Consider the following 21,360-nt stretch of genomic DNA (forward strand, 5'->3'; position numbering starts at 1 on the left):
TAATAACTTTAGGAATAATAGTAATTATAGAAATAATAATCCAAATAAGGCAAATCATGTCCCACAACAAAATACCCCAAATGGGGCTCATCTACACAGTACTCAGGGTGGGAATACCTCTCAGTGTGGGGGACCCCAGAGGTGTGACCAAAGGAATGTAGATAAATGATGTTAATGGGGGGAGGGAAGGAACTTGAAAGAGTTTGGAGGTGAATTTTAAGCCTTTTCAGACTGTTCCCCTCCCAATAGTGAAAAAGTTTCGGTAATGCAATTTTTTTGTTTGTTGGTCCCCTCCTCCTATGACTGAACTGGAGATAATACTATTATAAATGTCCATAGACAAGTTAGAAACTGTTTTGGCTGACTCATTGTCATGGAATATGAACTATGAGTTTTAGAATGTTTAGTTTTATTTTTGTTTTTCTTTACATTTGAAATATAATATTTTATTTTATTAGTCCTAATACCTACACATACTCAAAAGCTTTAGACTATATAGAAAACTGCCATGGATTGTTAAGTATTATGGAACTTTGACTAATAATTGTGTCTGATTTCAGAATAAGGGATCACAAAAGAGACATTGTACAGTGCCAAGAAGCACAAGGTCAAAGAGACCACCAATCCCTATGGAATTGATGAGAGTTTGCACCAAGACAGGGGACTTGTTTTGAGGTTCAATAAAGCAGCTGTTTGACAATGTTAGACACTGGACTATCCCATGCCAACTTTCCTATAATACCTTAGTTTGGCTGCTATTTTGGTTCTGCTTATCTCTGAGAGCGAAGGAAAAATCAGACCAGGGAATTGTATATTTTCCCTTTTACTTCAAAATCTAGTCCCTTTTTATCTTTATATTATGGCAATTTTCTGTAGTTGAGGCTGCCAATGGTTAAAGTGCTATATTACTGCAATTGTCCTATAGACTTATAGGACATAAATCACTTTAATTGGGCCTTGATTCAAAGACCTGTTATGGGCTTATTCTTGCTTAATCAAAATTGTATATATACTTAGATTTTGATTCTTTTTCCCAAAATTTAATTTTATTTTTTTCTATTTTTTAAAATGTTTTTGGTTTTTCTTTTGAGAACTGATTTATATACTCCATAACTCAGGTATATATCCTGGCTTGATCCAGGTGCTGCTCAATACCCTCCTCAGAGGGGATTGCAATAATTTTCATAAAATCCAAGATTTAAAATGTTTTCTGAGAGAAATTTAAGGAATAGAAGCTTATTAACTCCCTGAATCAAAAAAGTGAACTCTTTTAAAGAAGATGTCATAAAGAAGCCTGCAAAAAAACATACACTGCATCAGAAGATACAGAATGAACTTTAGGATATAGAGAATTGAACTGAAGGGGGTTGAACACATTTATTTTGAATGTAAACTCTTATGCCAAAGGGGATTGCCTCCTAATTGGCTTTTTGTCAATGTGCCTAACAATATTGGCTTTGCACTCTTCCTCTTTTATTTCCCCCTTATCTCCAACTATTGTAATTTCCCCCTTAGAAAGTGCAGTATTAGCTAGAAGATCTTTAGAGGTATAAGCTGGATATTTGAAATGATTCATTGGGGAGACTACGCATATAAATATGGGAGATTTCAATGTGCTCATCTCTCAATAGCATGGGGGGGATTGTGAAAGGGAATTCTTATTCCTTTTGTTTATTTTAATTTAATCAATCAAGAACTTAAAAGTACCCTTATTTAACACTTAATAAGTCAGTAACAAAGAAAGTTCACACCCCCAAAGACCACAAGCACTGCCCTTTGGGCAGTGTAAAGATAATTTTAGGGTTGTGACTTAAAATCTAAATTAATTGGTCTCCAGGGAAAAATCCCAAATAAAAATACCCAAGTCAGTCTGGAAATTTATAGTAATTTTAATTAATATAGAGTGAAGGATTTTAAGGAGAAAGAGGGAAGAGGGTATAGGATTTCTCCTGCCTTGCCTATCCCAGGGGGAGTTCAAGATCTCTGCCACTAGGTCTCTGAAGGAGATTAGAGGCTTCTAAGAGGATAAAGTTTGGAAAGTAAAGGAGGAAAAAAATTCAGCCAGAAACTCACCATTGAACCAGATAATAGCTGTAGCCATGCCAAGATGCCAAAAGGCCCAGCATGCTGCCACCAGCCACCTCTCCCACTGCCAAAGGTACCGGAGAGAGGAAGTGACGCCAAATATATAGACCTTTTACTCTTGTGTCTCCTCCTCTAAATTGTCACTTCTACCAATCACATCAGAGGCTTTTCTCCACGACTGCCCATTTTTTAGTTCTCATCTTCTTTGATTAGATTTTATCTTTTGAGTTACTTAATACTTCTTTGTTAAGTTTACCTTTTGTTAGTTACTTAACCTTTTTGTGATTAATTTACCCTTTATAGTTACTTAACATCTTTTTGTATTAAGATCTAAAAAAAGACTTAGCTTGAAGTTCTAGCTTCACTATATAGTAAGAACTAAGTACCTTCATTGTTCAATCAGGAGATTACAATTTTATCTTCACCATAAAGTACGATCTAAGTAGGATGGAGTAATCTAAATTTCACAGCAGTGCCAGGTAAATTGGGAGGCTGTGATTGGTTCCTGTGAAGTGGGAGAGAGACAGGAAGTAACATGAAGAAACGGCTTATAAAAAGCCAGCCCAGGAGGGGATGTGGCAAAGTAGGGACATTAATTCATTGCTGGTGGAGTTGTGAACTGATCCAACCATTCTGGAGGGCAATTTGGAACTATGCCCAAAGGACGATAAAAGAATGTCTACCCTTTGATCCAGCCATAGCACTGCTGGGTTTGTACCCCAAAGAGATAATGGACAAAAAGACTTGTACAAAAATATTCATAGCTGCGCTCTTTGTGGTGGCCAAAAATTGGAAAGCGAGGGGATGCCCTTCAATTGGGAAATGGCTGAACAAATTGTGGTATATGTTGGTGATGGAATACTATTGTGGCTCAAAGGAATGATGAACTGGAGGAATTCCATGGAGTCTGGAACAACCTCCAGGAAGTGATGCAGAGCGAGAGGAGCAGAACCAGGAGAACATTGTACACAGGGACTGATACACTGTGGTATAATCGAACGTAATGGACTTCTCCATTAGTAGCAGTGTAATGTCCCTGAACAATCTGCAGGGATCTAGGAGAAAAAACACTATTCATAAGCAGAGGACAAACTGTGGGAGTAGAAACACCAAGGAAAAGCAACTGCCCAACTACAGCGGTTGAAGGGACATGACAGAGGAGAGACTCTAAACGAACACTCTAATGCAAATACTAACAACATGGCAATGGGTTCGAATCAAGAACACATGTGATACCCAGTGGAATCACACGTCTGCTATGTGGATTGGGGGGGTAAAAGAAAATGATCTTTGTCTTTAATGAATAATGCTTGGAAATGATCAAATAAAATATTATTTAAAAAACAAACAAATAAATAAATAAATAAAAAGCCAGCCCAAGGATTCCTGAGGAGGCATATTAGGAGGAATTTGGCTAAAGAAGAGGCTTTTTCTGCAATTCGTTCTGGGAGGCACTTCATGAAAATACATTTGGCATTGGTGAGTTGGGCAGAAGAAGCATTCTGCATTGCATAGATTCAGTATTGTGACTCAAGCTGAAGGGAGAGGCTTATGCTGGTAAGATTCTTATTGAAGCAGCTACCAGGTTTCCACTTGGAAATTGGAACTTTGTCAGGGAATGAGCTCAATTTCTTTGAATAGGACCTCTAGGGTGGTAGGCTAGGAAATATTTTCTACTTCCTTCATATATTTCCCTCCTTTTACTACATATTAAATTAAATTATTAAGAAAAGGCAACTGCTTTACTACAGGGGTTGAGGGGATAAGATTGAGGAGAGACTGTAAATGAACACCCTAATGCAAATACCAACAACATGGAAATGGGTTCAGATCAAGGACACACGTGATACCCAGTGGAATCATGCGTTGGTTATGGGAGGGATGGGGAGGGGGAAGAGAAGAAAATGATTTTTGTTTCCAATGAATAATGTTTGAAAATGACCAAATAAAATAATGTTTAAAAAAAAAAAAAGAAAACCCCAAATGAGGTCATTAAGTCAGACACAACTGAACAACAACAATTTTTATAGCCCCTACTTTTTGGGGGAGGGTTGCATGAGTGACAAGGTCCCTAGGTATTACATTGATGTTCCTGTTGTTCATACACATCTTGACTTGCAAGTGAATTGGATTTAAGTAAGGCAGAATTGTACAAAGTGGTCAGATCCTTACTTTCTCTCCCAGAGTCTAGTGGCAAGACAAAAGTAAAAAGTGCCTATCAATGACCAGAGATACAGTATATGACTTTGGCATCTGTGATGTCTGACCAAACTCTTAAGGGCTCCACAGTGCCTACTTTAGATGACTTCATGGCTGTTGGAAAAAATTGTTCTCATCTGCCCATTCCACCAATCTTCCTATACTTCAGGTAGACAATTCCCCTAACTCTCTGAAGGGGGTGAAGCCTATTAGTTGCCCTCACCCTAGTTTAGCCCATCTCTTGACATGGTTTCATGAGGTGTAGTTGCTCTGCCTGCTACAGCTTCTTGGAGCCACAGGGAAGAATTGGGTGAAGGTAGACACCAAAGGTGGATGAGCAGCCCTGAAAAGGCTCAGCAAACTATCACATCAACATTCCTAATTCTCCTTGAATATTCTATACATACCAAGGATTACACAGAATATATAATGAAATGCTGAGAGATATTATGGGACAGTAGATGGATGGCTGGGCTTGGAGTCAGAAGGAAGCAATTTGGTATAATACAGGGTTGATTTTAGAGTCAGTGGATCTAGGTTTTCATTTTGGCTTTGGCTTGTTAGCAAAATGGCCTTTGCCAAATTATTTCACCTTGCTAACTTCGGCTTTTTCATGTGTAAAAATGACAGATAGATAATATGATTTCTGAAGTTTTTTCCAATTCAAAATGTATGATTCTATGATTCTGAGTCTTTCTTTTGACACTTACTGGCAATATGTTCATGGGCCAGTCAGCCTATAAATGTCCCCAAGCAACTTTCTAAAACTAAAGTTGCAAATGAGCTGTTAATTTGCACCAGTAGAGGGAGTTTCCACCCTAGAAAAGGACGAAGTCACTGGTGCAGATCAAAAAGAAAAAAAAAAGTTTGTTTCAACAGGAGATATTTTGCTTTCAGAGATTCAAAATGAGAGATCAAAGTAAAGAAAATCCCTAAAACATAGTTCCTGTCCTTTGTTAGTTTATATCCTATTGTAGGATATAACATTTTCCCACATAAGTAAATATAAAATGATTTGAGGAGGGAGTGAACACTAACAACCGGGGGAATTATGAAAGGCTTGCATGTCCTCTTTGTCATCTCTATAGAATATGCTGAGAAAACCGACAAAGAATCTTGAACCTGCTTGTGGTTTTTCTGTATTTGTCTCTTTCAGTCTTCCTCTGTTTGTCTGTTTATATATGTCTATCTGTCTCTCTCAGAACTTCAGCTAATCCTTAAAGAAAGCTAATAATGCTTATAGGAAGAGGTAAAGAGAAGATTCATTCTAGGCATGGAAGATAGATTTCTAAAAGGTATGGAAGCACAAGATGGGAGATAGAATGTTGAGTTTTTGGAGGGCAGCTGGGTGCTCAGTGGATTGAGAGCCAGACCTAGAGATGTTCAGATCTAGCCTCAGATACTTCCTAGCTGTGTGACCTTGGGTAAGTCACTTAACTCCCATTGCCTAGCCCTTACCACTCTTCTGCCTTGGAACCAATACACAGTATTGATTCTAAGGTGGAAGGTAAGAGTTAAAAAACAAAACAAAACAGATGTTGAGTTTTTGAGAACAGCAAATAGACCAGCAGGGCTAGAATGTAAAGTGTGGGAAGGGAAATATCACAAAAGAAATCTTGAAAAGATAGACTGGAGTCAAATGGTGAAGGACTTTAAATTCCAAGCAAAGAACTTTGTGTTTTATTATAAAAGCAATAGGGAACCAATGGTGCTTCTTGAACAGTACTGATATGGTTGGATGTGTGCTTTTGGAAGATGATTTGGGCATCTATGCAAAGAGGTCAGATTGGAGAGGAAAGCACAGGAAGCAGGAGGATTAATTAGAATGTAATTGCAGGTGCAGCTGGGGACTCAGTGAATTGAGAATCAGGTCTAGAGGTGGGAGGTCCTGGGTTCAAATTTGGCCTCAGACACTTCCTAGCTGTGTGACCCTGGGCAAGTCACTTCACCCCCATTGCCTAATCCTTACCACTCGTCTGCCTTGGAACCAATCCATAGTATTGATTCTAAGATGGAAGGTAAGGGTTAAAAAAAAAAGGAATGTAATTGCAATAGTCTAGGTAAGAATAATGAGGGTCTGAATAAGAATGTTCACTATGTGGATGCAAAGAAAGGGAGAAATATTAGTGAAGTTGTGAAACTACCTAACAAATGGTTCTTAGCAATTAATTAATAAGTGGGAGACAGTGAAAGAAATTGAAGAGTTGAGGATGATTCCGAGGTTTCAAATGATGACTGAAAGAATGGTTGTGGCCAAGTGTTGCATGAGCTGTGACAGGGTAAGGAGTCAAGGGACTTTTGGACAGAACAAATATGACTAGGAAAGTATATAGATGAAATTGTTAACTACAGTGTCAAATCTGAGACAAAAGTGAAGGCAGAGATGATGTTGGACAAGTCTCTGCATCCCTCACACCCCACTTTTGCACATCTATGAAATGAGAAGTTTGGATTAGGTGACCTGTAAGGCCTTTTAGTTCTACATCCATGCCCCTAAGATCTTATGAGGAAGACACAGGGAATCCCAGAGCGACTGGAATTTTGGGTAGGAGAGATGAAGCCAAGCGTTTTCTATTCTTTTCACCCAAGACCCACATTGTTCCTGTCTATGGAGCTTGATGAAAGTACCCACAATGAGCTCTGACTCTACTTAGTGTTTTTTTTGGAGTGTTGTTTATTGCCCACCTATTTCTCTCTGTCTGACAATTTTCATATACTATTTATCTAACTGGATTCTGAGATCAGAAGAGACATGTAAAGCCCTTATGAATCTTAACATGCTTTATAAATATCATCTATTGTTATTAAGTATTTTTAGGGCTACAGTTCACATGCACTTTTCATGTCAGCCAAAATACACAGCAATCAAATTGCAAATAACTCCTTTGGCATGCCAGTGAGGGCAAAGTGAATGATGACAAAAAGCAAAAGAGTATTTCTTTTAGCTGACCTTTGTACCCTTCCTGATAATTAGCTCCTCAAGAGAGAAATCATAAAAACAAGTGCTTGATCACATGGGTTGATGGGGATATGATTGGGGATGTAGATTTTAAATGATCATCCTAGTGCAAATATCAATAATATGGAAATAGGTCTTGATCAATGAGACATATAAAACCCAGAGGAACTGCACTCAGCTACTGGAGGAAGGTTGGGGGAGGGCAGGGAAAGAACATGGATCCTGTAACCATGGAAAAATATTCTTAAATTTTTTTTTAAAAAGAGAGAAATCATAAATGAATATAAGAATAGCCATGCTTTGTCAGAGAGCCATGAGCTTTTGATGTTTTTCTAGTTCTGCCAGTTAAAGATGGTAACAAATACTAATATGGCTTAAGAATGCTCTGCTTCTTCCTTTCTCTAACCCTCTACCTGCTCCCCAGGTTTATTACCTATGATAAGGACATCTGAGAGACATAGCCATTAGCAACAGTGACACTTGGCAGGAGTTACTTTGGTAACCAATCATTCCCTAGCAGTAACTGATATTAAGTTTCACCTAGGTCACTTTTTTTCCATTTTCTAATTTATTATGAACAAAACAAACATTAACAAATATGAACATCACAATACATAAAGCATAGGAAAAAAGATTATGTGGGAAACTGTGACCTCTTTTGTAGTTTGGTTTTTCAAATGTGTATATTAAATTTAACACAATAGTAACAAGAAATCCCTGCTTGTCTGTGTCTCCTGCAAAACTCCTGTCTTCTCAAGTCAACATTTATTAAAAACCTATTATATTCTAGAATTGTACCAAGCACAGAAGACACACAAAATGCAAAACAAAACAAAACAAAAAAAAAACAGTCCATTCTCTCAAAGGACTCAGTCTTATTAGGGAAACAACATACAAACAACTATGTATAAATAAGATGTGTGTGTATTCACACATATATATCTACGTATATATATATGATAAATTGGAGATAAGCAACAGAGGGAGGAAACTTAACTTTGAGGTGAATGGGAAGAGTTATCTTTTAGAAGGTGGAATTTTAGCTAGGATTTTAAGTATATCAGGGAAGTCAGGATACATAGATGAGGAAGGAGAGAATTCCAGGCATAGAGGACAGCCAATGAAAATGCACAAAGTTGAGAGATGATGGTGTGTCATGTGAACAGCAAAGAGGTCAGTGCCAGAATGTATTTTCCTTTAAGTTTTCAGTGATGCTCATTTTGGGGGTATCACTTGTCATTATTCACTCTCTCTCCCTCTTATACTTTAATAACATCAATAAGTAATGTCAAGCAAAATAAATCAAAAGGGGGGGGGTATAGCCAAGATGGTAGAGAAGGTATGTATAAAGATCCACTTGATCTCTATCAAATTCACCTCCAAAAATTATGATATAACACCTCAAAATGAATCTGGAGCAGCATAACCCACACAAAGGGTTGAAATACTTTTTCAGCCCAAAATAGTTTAGAAAGCTGGCATGAAAGATCTATTGCACTGGGGTAGAAGTGAAATGCAAAGCAGCATGCCAAGGCAGGCCCCACCACTGCTGATTTTACAATAATGGCTTCCAGAGTCAAGACACAGATGGTAAGGGTGGGGAGGGGGGAAGGGGGGAGGGGGGAGGTGGTCAGAAGAAGTTTACAAGGGTTGCCTTTGCTTGCTGGGGGTGGAACACTCTTGTCACATTGTCCATATGCAGACCCACGTCATAATCCTGGGTTCTGGTCTCAGGGTGAAAAGAGGCACTAGCACACACCAGCACTTATGCTGGAGCCCTAGTCATAGTTCCAAGGCAAAAAAGAGTGCTTGTGGTTACTCATAGACTAGAGCACTGGCTGATAGAGTATTAAGTACAACATTCTAGCATACCACCTAGGAAGAACTAAAAGCTTATCCCCAGATACCCGGAGCTAGTTCTAAAGGCAAATACACAAAGAATCTGAAGCTTGAACAATGTTCCCTTCATCAGTTATAGAACCCAGCTTTAGCAGTTTTTTAATTTAAAAGAAAAAAAAGGCTGGAAAATGAGTGAACAACAACAAAAATAGAAAATCAACATAGAAAGTTAATTTGGTGACAAAAAAAACAATAAAACTCGGAAAAAGAAAGCAAAGCTGATACTGTTGGATTGAAAGACTACAAGAAAAATATGAATTGGCCTCAAGCCCAAAAGAATTAAAGGAGGAGCTCAAAAAATATTTTTAAAAATCAAGAGAGGCAGAATAAAAATTGGGAAAATAAATGAGAGTGATACAGGAAAATCATACATACTGTAAACCTTAACATTTCTTAGACTTATAAATGTTGGAAATTTCACCATTGGGAAATTTCATACTTGAAAAATTTCCTATTGATAGTAAGAACTCTATTGGAATGTGAACCCCATTGGCATGGGAGGTTCCTCCTCCTCCCTTCTTAAGATTACTTTAGGACAGAAACCTTTTGCTGAACAATGGAAAGGGCTTTGACCTATGCTTAAGCATAGAACAGGAATTTCTTTGAGTCATGATTGATTTTAGAATTGATACAATTGAGATACTTGGAATGACAGAACCAGGTCTTGGAAATTACAATCTCCACCCTACTCAGTCCTAACAGGATTTAGGAAGGGCTGCAGCATAGATCAAAATTTAATTATTCCAATCTCTACCCTACTCAGGATAACAGGATTTAGGAAGGGCTGCAGCAAAGGATCAAGATTTAATTATTTGAGAATATGACCTTCAACAGACATGTGCAAAGCCACAGACCTCTGGGCGGTCCTGGGTTAAGCTAGAGCCACCATTGGCACAGGGAAGACATGGACAGTGATTGGTAGATGTGAGAACTGAGGGGAGGGAACTTGGATGGTTTCCTTAAAGAGAGAGGGGTCTGAGGACTGGAGGTGGTTGGTTGGAGAGGGTTTTTTGGTCTGAGAGGTGGTGCTGTGAGGATTGGCTCTGAAGGAAGCTGGAGGTGGAGGCCCCTGAGACTGTTTCTCCATTTTTGGTCACGTGAGTAATAGGGACTGATCTCCTTTCTTTGCCCCAGCTATCTAAGGGCTTGGGCCTTTTGGCCCAGCCTAAACAGAAGGGGTATTTAAGCCCTATTCCCTTCTCTCCCCTTTCTCTCTCCCTCTCTCTCTATCTCTAATACCTTTCTTCATCCTGTTTGTAATTAAACTCCATAAAAGGTTGACTGCTGACTTGAGTTTTCATTTAGGAATTACATAGCTGAATTCCTTGGCGACCTTAAATTAATATATATATCAGTCTTTTAAAGTGATTTCCTTGTCACATACAGGAATATTATATTTCATAGTGCAAAATAGCTAAGATTTCAACCAAGAATTACTTGCCCAGCAAAACTGAGCATGATCCTTGGTGGGGTGGAATGGGTATTCAGTGAAATAAAGGAATTTCAAATATTCCTGATAAAAAGATCAGACTTGAAAGGAAAATTTGACTCTCAAATATGAAAGGCAAACAGGAAAGAAAAATCAAAGATATTCAAGAAAGTTAAACTGTTTACATACCTACATAGGCAGATTTTTAAAAAATTAATTAATTTAGTCAATTTAGAACATTATTCCTTGGTTACAAGTATCATATTATTTCCCTCTCTCCCCTTCCCCACCCTTCCCATAGCTGACATATAATTTCACTGGATATTACACGTGTCCTTGACCAAAACCTATTTCCATGTTTTTGGTCTTTGCATTAGGATGTTCATTTAGAGTCTACAACCCCAAATCCCCTCGACCCATGTAATCAAGCAGTTGTTTTTCTTCTGTGTTTCTATTCCCACAGTTTTTCCTCTGAATATGGATTGTGCTTTTTCTCATAGATCCCTCCAAGTTGTTCAGGGACATTACACTGCCACTAATGGAGAAGTCCATTACATTCAATTGTACCACAGTGTATCATTCTCTGTGTATAATGTTCTCCTGGTTCTGCTCCTTTCATTCTGCATCACTTCCTGGAGGTTGTTCCAGTCCCCATGGAATTCCTCCACTTTAACATTCCTTTGAGCACAATAGTATTCCATCACCAACATATACCACAATTTGTTCAGCCATTTCCCAATTGAAGGGCATCCCCTCATTTTCCAATGTTTTGCCACCACAAAGAATGCAGCCATGAATATTCTTGTACATGTCTTTTTCCTAATTATCTCTTTGGGGTACAAACCCAGCAGTGCTATGGCTGGATCAAAGGGCAGACAGTCTTTTAGCGCCTTTTGGGCATAGTTCCAAATTGCCCTCCAGAATGGTTGGATCAGTTCACAACTCCACCAGCAATGAATTAATATCCCGACTTATAGGCAGATGATTCTTATAACTCTTAAGAACTTTATTATTATTAGGGCAGTTAGAGTTAGTATACATAGACAGAGGGCAAGGGTGTGAATTAAATATGATAGGATGATATCTAAAAAAATAAAATTAAGTCATGAAAAAGAGGAATGCATTTAGAGAAAGTGGAGGGGAAAACCGGTGAGTAAATTATCAACATAAAAGAGCTTTCACAGTGGAAGGTGGGAGAGATGGGGCACATGAAACTTACTATCATAAGAATTGGCTCAATGAGGTTAGAACATGCAAAATCAATTGGGCACAGAAATCTATCTTACCCTATAGGAAAGTAGAAGAAGTGGATAAGAGAAGGGAGTGCGGGCTAATAGAAAAGAAGGTAAATTGGAGGAGGCAGTGGTCAGAAAACTAAACAAGGGGGAACAGGATAAAGAGTAATACACAGTAATCATAATGGTGCAAAAAATTTTATAAGGAACTTCTCTAATAAAGGCCTCATTTCTTAAATATATAGAGAAATGGGTTGAATGTATAAGAATACAAATCATTTTCCAATTGAAAAATGTTCAAAGGATATGAACAGGGAGTTCTCAAAGTAATCAAAGGTCTCTATAGTCATATAACAAAAGAATCTAAAACACTATTAATTAGAAAAATGCAAATTCAAAACAACTCTAGGATACTACTCCCATCATATTGGCTATTATGACAGAAAAGGAAAATGACAAAACTTAGAAAGCATGTGGGAAAATTGAGACACTAATGCACTTAAGGGGAGTTGTGATTTGATTCAATCATTCTGGAGAGCAATTTGGACCTATGCCCAAAGGGCTATAAAATAGTACATGCCCTCTGATGCAGTAATTCCATTACTATGTTTATATCCCAAAGAGATTAAAAAACAAAAAGGTCAAGAACATCAAGGGAATTAATGACAAAAAAAATGAGGGAAAGAAGCCTAGCCATACCAGACCTCAGCATACTATAAAGCAGTATTCATCAAAACAATTTGAAAGAAACAGGGTAGTAGATCAATGGAAAAGGTTAAGAAATCAACACATAGTAGTTAATGATCTTAGTAATCTAGTTTCAATAAATCCCCCAAATCCAAGGTATTGGGGGAAGAGACATATTATTTGACAAAAACTGCTGGGAAAAGTGGAAAATAATGTGGCAGAAATTAATATGGTAGAAATTAGTAACCAACATCTCCTACTCTACAGCAAATCAAAGTCAAAGTGGTTCTTGATCTAGAAATAAAGGTGGATACCATAAACAAATTAGGGGGAACATGAAAAAAGTTTACCTGTCAGACTTAGCGATAAAGGAAGAATTTACGACCAAAGAAGGCATAGAGAACATTACAGAAAATGAAATGGATAATTTTGATTACATTAAATGAAAAAATTTCTGTATAAACAAAACCAATGCAGCAAAGATTAGAAAAGAAACAACAAATTGGGAAAAAGTTTTATAGTGTTTCTGACAAAGGCCTCATTTCTCAAACACACAGAGAACTGAGCCAAATTTTTAAGAATACAAAGCATTCCCAAATTCTTAAATGGCCAAGGATCTGAACAGGGAGTTCTCAGATGAAGAAATTAAAACTAGCTATAGTTATATGAGGAATGCTCCAAATCACTGCTAATATGACCAAAAAGAAAAACAATAAACACTGGAGGTGATATGGGAAAATTGGAACACTAATACACTATTAGTGGAAATGTAAACTGATAAAACCATTCTAGAGAGCAATATGGAAGCATGCCCAAAGGGCCATAAAACTATGTATGTACTCTTTTACCTAGTAATACCATTACAGGTCTATCCCAGAGAGATAAGAAATAAGGGAAAAGGACCTACCTGTACAAAAATGTTTTTAGAAGCTCTTTTTGTAGTGGCAAAAAATTGGAAACTGAGTGAGTATCCATCAATTGGGGAATGGTTGAACAAGTGATGGTATATGTTTGTAATGGAAAACTATTATGCCATTACAAATGATGAACAGGATGAGTTCAGAAACACCTGGAAAGCTTTATATGCAAAGTGAATTGAGCAGAACCAGGAAAATAGCATATAAAAGAACAGAAATATTATACAATGATCAACTGTGAAGGACTAAACTATTATTAGCAAAACAAGATTCTAAGATAACCCCAAGGAACTCATGATAGCTAAAGAAGGAACTGTTGGAATCTGATTGTAGATCAAAGCATACCATTGTTCACTTTATTTCCTTTATGAGTTGTCAGGAGCCATCAAAGACCACGCTGTTTGACATGGTCACATGTGGAAACCAGGGACTGCAAAATGACTTTCCTTATTAACATGCCCTTATTATTGGAATTGCTATGATTATTATTCTTATTTCGCCCCAGGAAAAATAGATGAGAGCAACATGCTTGCAGGGTGAATACAGATGTCCCATTCTGTCCCCTCAGAATATTACCAGGAGAGCCCACTTACAAAATGCAACCTAAGGATTCTTATATACCCACTTAGATAGGACCCTCTTTTCTAGGTATAAAAACTTCTGGCAAATCTGTGCTCTGAATTCCCCAACCTATATCTGGGTCGTGTCGATTCTACCCTCTGAACCTGCACTTAGTAACTATTTTGTTGACTATTTCCTTAGGCTTTGGATCTGTTTTAGGTTCTATGGAAACGTATGTTGAGAATGAAACGGTGTGCCAAGTAGATGTGTGATCATGAGGCTATAAAATAAAGCCAAGCCTCAGCCAAGGTGGAGCAATTTATCCTGGGAAACCTGGTGCTGTGGACTGAATATGAAAGCTGTCTCCCATTCATCATCATTACACCTAAGTCGCCACACCCAGTCAGGAGGAATCCTCTGCTTCACAGTCCGCAGTTCATCTTGTAAAATCCTGGCACCCGGATGAGCAATTTCTGACTGGGTAAGCCCCTTCCCCTGTAATATAAAAAAGGCCCCCCAGGACAAGACAGCTCTCCCCAAAGTTGGATGACTTTAGAATCCCAGGCCTTAGGATACTGCAGACCGGCTGTGAGAAGCCATAGTTAGGATAGGTGGGAAATCCAGAACTTTTTGAGAAGTTGAAAAAGGATCATGGGCCATAGTGAATCAAAAGAAAGCAAGCTATTTACTAGAATAAAGTACACCCTTTTAAAAAGGGGTGGAAAAGCAAGCCACAGTTGGCTAAATTCTTGGATTTTATTCAAATATGTAGTCTGTGGTTCCCAGATGAAGGGACGACCTGTCTTGTGCAGACTGTTTTTAACCTATCTGCAACTGAAAAGACACCTTCATTGTCTAAAGGGAATTCTAAAGATGAAATCCTTAAGATTTCAGTGTCAAACCCAGATCTTGAAGAGGAGAGACCCCCGAGGAGAGGAGGCTGTGTTAGAAGGTGAGGCAGCTAGGAACAACAATCTTGGTTGGGGTTTTACCATTCTGATTAGGTAGCCACCAACAGCTCCTCCTCCTTCTCCTCCCCCTTCTCTGAAGAATTTTTCTCCACTTAGGGGAGGGAGGAGTAATTGGATGAGAATGAAGGGTCCTCCTTTTCCCTCTTCACGACCCCCAGATCCTCAGTTCTAGCAGGGAGGGTCCCCTCTTTCAGTCCCTTGTCACCCGCATCTTCAAATGTTTATGCTTAAGGCTCCTGGAGCAAAAGTTTCTCTTCACTGCTCACAGTATCTAAAGAGACAGCACTTTGGAAAAAGCAAGATGGATTTTTTCATTTCTTCTTCCTCCTTTTTTTTCTTCCTCAAGATCTTGAGTAAACTCCTTAATTTTTAAAAGCATGCTTCCTTCAGTCTGTGTTTAATGTTTGTTTTGTGCGTCTCTATGTGTGTCCGCATTATAGGTCGTTTCAGTGTTTTCCTACGTGGGCATGTGTATATGTATATGTGTCTTCCATCACAGCACAGGGAATATGCAAATATGTATTGCACAGAAGCACTGATATAGCCTATCAGACTATTTACTGCCTTTGGGTGGGAGAGGAAGGAAGGGAGAGGGAGAATCTAAACCAAAAAAATGTCAGAAAACAGTTGTCAAAAATTGTTTCTACCTGTAATTGATCTGGAAGGCTTGTTAGAGCGGGTTCAGCTTTCCCTGCTACTAAGCTGCCATCTTGGCTCCACCCTCCTCCACATGCAATTGAAAAAAAAAAATCAATTAAAATAGTAAAAAAAAAAAGAACATGTTTAGAGAGGTTGACCTTGGTAAGTATAGGGCCATCTTTTCATCAGATATTAGCATTAAAAGATTATCTTAGGAATTATGATATAGCATAGAGAAGAAGCTCACAATAAACAGTCTCAATATTCTTGGTACGAAATGGTCCTCAGTTGAGAGGATGGGTTGAGGAAGTTATGTGGGAAAGAAAGGAATCATTTAGTGAGAAATAAAAAGGTTGATTTGATATATGAACAGCATGCCTTAAGAATCAAAGCTATTTAACTTTTAACTGTACTGCTTAACATCTTTTTCAGTAATCTGAATAATGGCCATATAAGGCATCTCTATAAAATTACAGATGACATAAAATTGGGAAGAGCTTGAGTGAAGCAGGCTGTTCAGGACTTTGCTTCTCACTAGGCTCAGTTATACACAAAATCTGAAATGGACACCAGTTCCAAGACTTCTGATGACTCACTTTTTCTTTCTTAACCTTTTGAGGCTCACAAGGTCATGGTCTAGTCTAATATTTCTTCACCTAAGAGCAAGAAAAAACAAACACATGAGACAAAATCAGAACCTCATATTCTAAAAACCACATGTGGGTCCAGGTGGGAAGATTAAGGCTTGAGAGGCCTCTTTTCTTACCCAAAGGCATTGTTAGCTTCTTCTGTAAACATTCCCAAGTTCAGTTTAACAACCAGGCTAGAAAAAATATCTCCACATGTTTCTAAAGTCCATGTGATGATTGCACCAGTAGAGTATTCTGCACATATGCAAAAGAACTGGGCTCATTGGCCAGTCTCTCCTTTATTCCCTTATACGAATGAATTCCATTATCTTCATGGAGTACAGAAAAAGAGTTGAAAATCTAAAATTATTAGTACTGGATATAAACTATGTGAAGCTGTCTGATCTAATTCGAAAGATGATTTTCTCTAACTTGACCTACAAGGAGGCATTTGGAAGCCTCTAGCTGTTCCTAACCCTAACCCTAGTCCTAAAGAACAGATCTGATAAGTTTTTCTTTCTAGATTGAGTAAGCATTATATTATTCCTTCTTATTTCAGTCAAGTTTTGCCTCTTTGCCGTTCCTATTACATAATATTCCATCTTTTTGCCTCTTTGCTTTCATAAAGACTGTCCACCCATTCCCTGCATGCTCTTTCTCTTTAACTCTGTCTCTTGGGAGTCCTAAATCCCTTCAAAATGAGCTCAGTTGTTACTCAATATGCCTTCTCTGATTCCCCTATTTCTTAGGGTCTCTTCTACTTTACTATATTTATTTTGCACATTTCATGGATTCACTCATTTGTGAACATGTATCTATCTTGTAGAATTAAGGTACTAGAAGGCAGACTCTCAATTTTGTATTTATATAGAACCTGGCAGGTAGTAGGAACATAAAAAATGTTTTTTGATTGTGAACTTCCTCTGCATTTTGGATGCCATAAATGTTATTTGTTGGTGATTTTTATGCAAATAATTTCTCATTCTTTACCAAGTTGTCTTCATGTAATTTATAAAAAACTCTGGGGTGAAAATTGTTTTATTTCATCTTTCATGATCATTGAGGATTCTCTCCCTGGTAAAAGTTGTGAGAGGGGGCAGCTGGGTAGCTCATTAGATTGACAGCCAGGCCTAGAGAGGAGAGGTCCTAGGTTCAAACCTGGTCTCAGAAACTTCCCAGATGTGTGACCCTGGGCAAGTCACTTAACCCCCATTTTGAGCATGAAAACCTGGGTGTCAGGAAGAATGGTGGTGCCCTTGCTAAAAACAGAGAGATTAGGAGGACAGTAGGGTATAGGGGGAATGATAACATGTTAAACTTCTTTTGAATTTTTTTATTGCAAAATGAGACCCAAGGCCCAGGGACTTTCCTTTCCAAAATGAGCTCTCGACCCACATGGCCCAAATTCATTTTAAGAGGGGGGCAAAAAGGGTTTTTCTCTTTAGCTCATTGATTCCATGCTGAAGTAACTCCAAGGAAATCTTTACAGTTTAGTTTTGGTAAGGCTCATCTTTAATGGATTACTCAAAGGTGGATAATGGCATCCTTTCTTGAAAAACGTATTCAATATCACATATAGGATAGTGAATTATTTCCTCTATTGCTGAAAATACTTAAAACACAAAAACTGATATGCATATATTAGCAAATATAGAAACATTTTTAAAAGCCCCCACAACACATTATAATGTTTTTTGGGACTGATGAAATAGATATTTCACTTAAATCTCAGATTTGTATTCTGAACTTTAGAAGGTGAAAATTCCTTGATCAACCAGACATGGCTTTGGCTCTTTTAAGACTTTCAGCTATAGTATTATCCAGGGATCCTTGTTCTTCTCTGGGAACTTTGCTTTTTCAAGAATTACTTTCTATGAAACTCTTGCTTTGCTTGATCGTTTGAACTCCTAAGGTTACTGCCCAAACTGGAAACTGCCATGTCTTAGGATTGCTTGTCACTGGCCTCTGCCCAGGGAAAACAACAGAAAACGAAAGCAGGTGACCAAAGATTTAGGCTCACCTAAGTAAGAACATATTCCAATTGATCTGAGCCTATAGTTGCCATTGCTGCTGGGGTGGGAGGAGTTGCCTTTCCTGGAAGCTCATGTGAGAAATGCTGGAAGAGTTGCAAAAGAAAGATCAATCTGTTTCTATCCACTCAGTTTCTCTTTAAAGGTCATCTCCTCCTCATTCTGAGTCTTCCCGCAAGCTTTGTCCCTGGTGACCAATCAGTAGTAGCTGCATCATCTCAATATTCTGTAAAAAGGGTCCAGAATACATTTCCCAATGGAAGAGACTAAAGCACCTACCCAGGTTCTTGGGTAAGACCTCAGTCCTGCAGATCAAGGGGCACCCCTGGTCACCCTGTAACAAATAGAAAGCCACTGTGAAGGCCACTAGATGTTTGTGCTAATGAAAGATCATCCAAATTACAATTTGTTGCTTCCTAACAGATTCAATCCCTAAAGGACTATTTTTCTTGAAGAGACCCAAAGTTTCCAGTGTTGATGGGAGATGACTATCCTATATAACCTCCTCTAAAGAGACTCTTAGAAATAGGAAAATCATTTAACAATTTTGATGGCATTAGTCAAAATGAATTCTGAAATTTTAGGGGAATTACAATGTTATTTGTTGAACAGAAATTTTACTCTATTATTCAGAGATTTTAAGAACATTGTTAATTTGTCCTTTCCCTATATTCTTCTAATATTAGTGAAAGGTCATAGAAGGTAAGGCTTGGAATTGTTCCATGTAATTCAAGAGGAAAGAATCAGGACCAATGGGTGTAAGTTTAAGATAGCAGTTTTGAACTCAATAAATCAGCTTTATTATAAGGGAATGAGTTCCCTTTTCTGGGAGTGTTCAAGTAAAACTGGCTTTGCAGTTGATGTGGTTGAGTATATTTTTTCTCTATTATCTATGCATACATATGAATATTTGGAGTTGTTAAGTCATTTCAGTTGTGTTTGATTCTTGGTGACCTCATTAGGGCTTTTCTTGGCAAGGATACTAGAGTGGTTTGCCATTTCCTTATCTGGTTCCTTTTATATATGAGGAAACTGAGGCAAACAGTGTTAAGTGACTTGCCCAGGGGCACACATCTTTTAAGTGTCTGAGGCCACATTTATACTTAGAAAGAAGAGTCTTCCTGACTCTAAGCTCTATCTACTTCACAACATAGCTATCCACATAACCATACTCATATCCATACTGCCCCACCCCTCCACACAAACATTCTTTTTGATTAAAGTATAAGGCGAGTAGAGATCTTTGCCATGGCAGCAAGAATGTAAGGCAGAGGCGGCTAGCTTCACCTCAGTGTTTATCCTTATTCTAGGCTCAAAAACAAAGGAGGATGGGCAGGTCAATTGGGTGGTTCAATAGATTGAGAGTCAGACCTGGGGACAGGGTTCAAATCTAGTCTCAGACACTTCCTAGCTGTGTAACCCTGGACAAGTCATTTAACCACAAATGCCTAGCCCTTACCACTCTTCTGCCTTGGAACCAATACATAGTATTGATTTTTCTTTTTAAATTTTTTTTTAAACCCTTACCTTCCGTCTTGGAGTCAATACCAGGTATCCTGGTATTCCTTCTCAGATTATTTTACACTAGTCTTTGGCAAGTTGTCTGCCTAATTAGACTGTGATCTCCTGGAGGGCAGGAATTGAGTTTTTGCTTTAGTATCTTCAGCGCAGGGCAGAGCATTAATCACTAAGTTAATAAATGCTCGTTGATGGACTGATGAGGCATGATGCCACCACAGGGCATTTATCAGAGAACAAAACTCCTTCGTTTCTAGGGCCCCGGGGTAGGCGGGGCCAAAAGGTGCCGAAACTATCGAGGGGGAAAGGGCCAGGGAAGCACTCCAGTCTCCACCCCTAGCGTTAGCCCACTTCTGCAGCGGAAGCCCCGCCCAAGGGCCCCGCCTCCCATTCAGTCCAAGAACCGCCCCTTCCGCTCTCATGGCTTTCATGAGTCCCCTCTAAGGCTCTAGAGCCACTTCCCACAACAAAGATGGCAGCGACGACCTCCTCTGCCCAAAGTTCACCCGAAGGAGGGAGGGGGCTCAGGAACTAGAGACTCCCGAAGGAGGAGGGGCGGGGAGGGTGCCAGTGGTTAAGGGGAGGAAGGAAGACCTCTTCCGCTCCATTTCTATGGCAACCCGGCTGGGTCCTGCAGCCGTCGATCAGACCGGGACTGTGTCTCTGGGCGTGGGGAAGCCGTGGGTATTTTTTTACCCCGTTTTTGCGACAGTCGCGGTGATAGTCACGGCGGTTGGGGCCGCTGTCAGCTGATTTACTGCAACGGCGGCTGCTGCAGCAGCCACGGTCACAGCTCTTTCCAGTCCGGCGGGCGCCCGAGGACCTCGGCTGGGCAGAAGCCGGAGTCCACCGGTGCCGCCCGCGCATCCCTCGGTCCCCGGGACTTCTCGCTGCTCTCATTTCCCGGGGGATCGGCGGCTGGGGGTCGGGGCGAATCCGCGACGTGAGCTGAGACTTGAGAAGGTAATTCAGCTTCGGGGATGGATGGCTCTGCTGACCCGAGCGGGTCAGAGATCAGAAGTCCCACTACATCAGGAAGCAGTTGCCAGCTGTCATTGGCATGCTCCCTCTCTCCTCCCCCCTCCCCCCCCCCCCACCGCAACCCCTCCTTGTGGTTTCTCACTCGGTGGTTTCAGGCCGCCAGCCAAGCTCTGTGCTAGGCATCCAGTGGGCACCTCTGTTTATTCGGTGTGATTGAGGCTTGCCTCGGGGTCGCGTGTCTTCCTTTCTTGGCGAGTGCCACGTTTGTTTCGGGGGATTAGAAGGTGCAGGGTTGCCCTTGGACACTTTGTAGTGATTTTCAGTTTCCAGGTGTTGATGCTGCTAGTCGTGATGACGAGTTGGGGGTGGGGGGGATATTATTTAGGCAAGTCAGATGGTGCCTTTGAGTCACCTTGTATTGGGGTTCAGGTCTCAGTTGCCTGTTGGTGATTTGGCCTCACCTAAAGATGGAGCTTTGAGATATACACTGCCAGGATTAAGATTTTTTTTTTTTTTAAATCGTTTCATACTTCAGATGTTTGTCAGTCCGCCACAGGTCTGAGGTGACATTTGACATCTCTGTTTCACTCGCTGATAGACCACAGGTTGCAGAAGTTTTTA

The 21,360-nt window shown here is 39.5% G+C and overlaps 1 protein-coding gene and 1 long non-coding RNA gene across 6 annotated transcripts in view; one reads left to right on the forward strand and one right to left on the reverse strand.

Moving 5' to 3' along the window:
- Positions 1-14,163: 14,163 nt before the first annotated feature.
- WDR7 (WD repeat domain 7) overlaps positions 14,164-21,360 on the forward strand; it is a 579,662-nt gene continuing 572,465 nt past the window's right edge. For 3 of the 5 annotated variants that reach the window (XM_001366558.4, XM_016431643.2, XM_007487543.3), the window contains exon 1: positions 20,585-20,721. The gene's annotated coding sequence lies outside the window, so the exon portion shown is untranslated. Of the gene's footprint in view, positions 14,453-20,151; positions 20,722-21,360 lie in introns of those variants that run through there. The other 2 variants (XM_007487542.3, XM_001366509.4) reach the window with 2 other exon arrangements.
- Positions 17,700-20,180, reverse strand: LOC130458492 (uncharacterized). The gene is made up of 2 exons (XR_008917845.1): positions 19,768-20,180; positions 17,700-18,574 (listed from the first exon to the last, which is right to left on the reverse strand). It is a non-coding gene; the product is annotated as an uncharacterized LOC130458492 (long non-coding RNA).

Source organism: Monodelphis domestica, chromosome 3 (assembly GCF_027887165.1).
Source record: "Monodelphis domestica isolate mMonDom1 chromosome 3, mMonDom1.pri, whole genome shotgun sequence".
NCBI lineage: Eukaryota > Metazoa > Chordata > Mammalia > Didelphimorphia > Didelphidae > Monodelphis > Monodelphis domestica.